This window comes from Heptranchias perlo, chromosome 19, assembly GCF_035084215.1.
Source record: "Heptranchias perlo isolate sHepPer1 chromosome 19, sHepPer1.hap1, whole genome shotgun sequence".
NCBI lineage: Eukaryota > Metazoa > Chordata > Chondrichthyes > Hexanchiformes > Hexanchidae > Heptranchias > Heptranchias perlo.
Genome location: NC_090343.1, coordinates 17,122,744 through 17,127,314, shown reverse-complemented (window position 1 = coordinate 17,127,314; position 4,571 = coordinate 17,122,744). Strand labels below are relative to the sequence as shown.

General features: G+C 41.0%; 1 non-coding gene across 1 annotated transcript; it reads right to left on the bottom strand.

Annotated features, from left to right (window-relative positions):
• Positions 1 to 626: 626 nt before the first annotated feature.
• On the bottom strand, positions 627 to 730 carry LOC137335534 (U6 spliceosomal RNA). Its single transcript, XR_010966455.1, has one exon. It is a non-coding gene; the product is annotated as a U6 spliceosomal RNA (small nuclear RNA).
• Positions 731 to 4,571: the final 3,841 nt, after the last annotated feature.

The window sequence follows — 4,571 nt, the reverse complement described above, 5'->3', positions numbered from 1 at the left end:
TGATCTTATAGAAGTCTATAAAATAATGAGGGGCATAGATAAGGTCGATAGTCAAAATCTTTTCCCAAAGGTAGGGGAGTCTATAACGAGGGGGCATGGATTTAAGGTGAGAGGGGAGAGATACAAAAGGGTCCAGAGGGGCAATTTTTTCACTCAAAGGGTGGTGAGTGTCTGGAACGAGCTGCCAGAGGCAGTAGTAGAGGCGGGTACAATTTTGTCTTTTAAAAAGCATTTGGACAGTTACATGGGTAAGATGGGTATAGAGGGATATGGGCCAAGTGCAGGCAATTGGGACTAGCTTAGTGGTATAAACTGGGCGACATGGACATGTTGGGCCGAAGGGCCTGTTTCCATGTTGTAACTTCTATGATTCTATGATTCTATAAATGTTCACCATTGCATAATTTGCAGCCCAGTGGAAAATTGGCACAAGGCCAGCTTTCCCAATACTGTGATTTCCCCTGTGCTCGTGTGTACCAACTTTCCTGGTGAACATCATTGCTAAATCTACCCCAAAATTCTAAGTGTGGCCTAATCAATGTATTGTGCAGTTTTAGCAAACTTATTTTCTATTGTTTTAGATATATATCCCAGCAGCCATTTATTCAATTTCATTTATTATTTAAAAAAATATGGAATGCTTCACGAATTTGCATTTCATCCTGCGCACAGAGCCTGCTAATCTTCTCTGCATCATTCCAATTTTAATATATATTCTGCCAAAGCGAGTTACGCTAATAAATTACACAAATGAGGAATCTTGAATAATAAAAATATATGAATTGATCTTTAATAATGCACAAGTTTTCATTGCGATTAAAAGTTACAGATCCACAGAATTATATTCAAATCATTACACTTGACTGTACAGAAACGGCCCATTCATTACCTGTATAAACAAGCCGTCTTCATGAGATTGTGAAAGATTGTCGAGGCCAGTCAGAGATTTCTCAACTTCTTTCACCATACGCTGAAGGTTGGAGATCCTGGCGTCAATCACTGATGTTATACGGCTCTGCTCTCTTTCCAGTTGTTGCATAGCTTTTCTCTCTTCATTGTCAGTCTGCTTCCTGAAAGCTTCACACTGCTCCTGAATGTTTACTTCCTTCTCCTTCATTGCCTCCAAAGCATTTTGCTTTTTTAAGTGCCAGTACATCAACAATGGCAAGTCTTCTATTAGCCTCAGGTTCCTTTAAGAGTCTCTTTGTGCTAATTCTATTCCATTAATTTTGTACTTATGTCCCACATTATTTTGCCCAATGTCTGTTTGGTGTGTTAAATTTGATTTGCCATCTGTCCTCTCATTTGCAGTATTACCATCCTAAGAATTTTAATATTGTACCATTTATTTATAGGCATGCCTTTTACATGCATTGAAGAGGGATTAGGTGTATTTAGGATAATGTGTTTCTTGCAATGAGATTAAAAATGGGTTTAACAAAGATGTGGAAGAGGAATCATGAAGATTTCAAAGCAAACCCATTTTCTCATCAGAACTGATATGCACCTTCGAAATAGTATCATGAACAGAAAGCAATGAAGGACTTTAATCCTTAACCAGGTTGTACTGTGGCCAGAATATAGCCCTTTGAAGAAAGGGGATTTCATTGAATCCAGGGATTATTTTTGTCACAGAGCAGAAGCTTCATAATGAATATTAGTCGCCACTAGATGAACTGCACATCTCATTTCAAGGTTGAGAGGGTTGAGCTCCGACTTGTAATCAGTGATTTATGGTAGAAATGTATTTACATTATCACCATCAATGAAACTGCTCATTGCCAACTATGCGTGTATTTATCTTTTCACCTATTAAACAGCATTTGATCAATGTATATCTTCAAATCCAGATGAATTTATAATGTCGACAGTGATCTCACTCCCACTGCAACATTTATATTCTACTTGCATCCTATCTTAGGTGTAACTGGAGTGCTACTGTTGTTTTGATAGCTCATTAGTCAATCAGTAGTGGGAAGAGATCTGTTTTTTGATAGTTTGTTATAACTGGGGGACTTGTTGCCTCAAAACCACAGCTGTCTAAGTGGATTTTGCTCTAATGAGTTTCCCATTAGATGCCTCAATAACTGCCTGTCCCAGTCGTATTTCCTCTGCAATAAGTCAACTGGAGACTTACTTCTGGAAGGGAGAACTGATCCGACCAGCTTTTCTTCTTCCATTGTGCTTCAGTAAGATCCTGTATCCATCAGGATACCAGTGAAACTTGTCTGAAGAGGGTAGCTGATTTTAAAGGTTAAGAGTTGCATTCAAACTCAGAAAGGGGAATTTTAACTCCCGGATGGGAAAACCGGCAGACATGCAGGCTGCTCTTCCGGGAGTCTTTATGGGAGGCTCGGGCAATAATAACGACCGGACCGCATTTAAATCCTGCCGTCCAGCTGCGCATCTGAAATAGATGTAAAGAGACAGCTGGCCAGCTGCCGGCAGGTAAAAATTGGGCAGAATGGAGGCTGCCGGCAGCACTCAGCTAACTTGCAGAGGAGGTGGGGGAGGGGGCATTTCAGAAGGGTCTCGCGGGTGGGAGGTGGGGAGCTCAGGGTTACAGAGGCGCACACTTTCCCAGGGGGACTCAGAGGAGCACACAGTACTCTAACTGTGGCCTAACCAATGTTCTGTACAAATTTATCATTACTTCTTTACTCTTCTACTCCATGCCCCATTTAATAAAATCTAAAATACTGTTGGCCATTTTATTATGACTTCATCTATCTGCACTCGCACTTTCAGGGAATTATGTATTTGAAGCCCGAGGTCTCTCTGTTAACCTTCATGTTCCCCTCGAAATCACGTACTATTTGACTTGGACTTTTCCATCATCGCTGGGTCAAAATCCTGAAACTCCCTACCTAACAGCATTGTGGAAGCACCCTCATCACATGGACTTCAGCAGTTCAAGAAGGCCCACCACCACCTTCTCAGAGCAACTAAGGATGGCCAATAAATGCCAGCCTTGCCAGTAACGGCCATATCCCGAGAACAAAAAAATTTAACCACACGCTTCACCGCCTTTCCTTTGAGTGTATACTGCCATTCCTTGTTTCGCCCACCCAAATGTAATGCCTCACACTTGTCCATATTAAATTGTATCTGCCATCTGTCTGCCCATTCTGCAAACTTGTCTTTCTTCTTGAAGTCTGTTACAGTCCGTCTCTGTTTTCCAAGCTCCCTACTTAATGTTACTCAAAATGTTTGAGAATGTTTTTGCTATACCCTTGTCCAAATATATACCAAGAACAAACTGTGCCCAGCATTGACTCCTGGGTACACCACTGCCAACCCTTCACCAATTTGAGCAATGTCCATTTACTCTAACTTTTTTCCTGACCATCAACCAACTTTCTATCTATGCTGTTACATTTCCTCTTGGACCATATGCCTCTTGTGAGACACCTTATTGATCGCCTTCTAAAAATCTATATATATATTATGTCTACTACATTCCTTTTATCCATCCAATTGCTCACATCCTAAAAAAATGTTATTGAATGTATCAAACATGGCATATTTAATAAATTCACCCTGGTTGGATTTGATTAACTCATGCATTTTTAATTGCTCATTAATTTTGGCTCTGATTATAGATTACAAGAGTTTGTTCACTAATTTGTTGCGTTTGGTGGAGAAGAGTTTGGTGACATTCTTTGCCAAACATAAAATATAATGATGCAAATTGTGTAAAAGTGTCTTTGCCAAATAATTTTGATGAAGACTGTGATGGGATAGGTTTCTCTCATATCTTGCTTCTCCCTGTGTATTTTAGGGGTATTTTAATGAGCAATTGCCTCTTGTAGCAGAATTGCTGGCCTTCTTATAAGTAAACCTCAGATCCCCAACAAATCTGAAATTGCATCCCTGCGGTTTTCTGCTTCCTACCCTTTAGGACCTTCACAACCCTAGATCACTAGTACGCACTGAACTTTATTTCTCTCTAAGCCGCTCTGAAAGATGTAATATTAGCACACCCACTCAAGCTGGCCTCTGTTTCTGAATTAATTTTCAAGTAGGGAAAATACAACACAGCATAAGCTTTGTACAATGACAGCAGCAAATGGCCTGATCTTTTAAAACTATTCTGCTCCTCACAGCAGTGGATGTAATGAGAGTCTTTTTACCACCAGTCTGTAACATGGTCCAGCACTTGCTTTCAGTTCCATTTCATTCAAAACCATCCTGGTTCCTGCACTTTTGGCGTTGAGTCTTTTTATCTCTCTAGACTCTTAAGCGTCCCATTAGCCTCTACCTAAAATGTACAATGTATTCCAGATAAACATTACAAAATGCTTATTAAGGCTTCCTCTGACAGTCTTATCTCCAGGTCAGAGGCTGGGTATTCTGCGGCGAGTGACTCACCTCCTGACTCCCCAAAGCCTTTCCACCATCGACAAGGCACAAGTCAGGAGTGTGATGGAATACTCTCCACTTGCCTGGATGAGTGCTGCTCCAACAACACTCAAGAAGCTCGACACCATCCAGGACAAAGCAGCCCGCTTGATTGGCACCCCATCCACCACCCTAAACATTCACTCCCTTCACCACCGGCGCACTGTGGC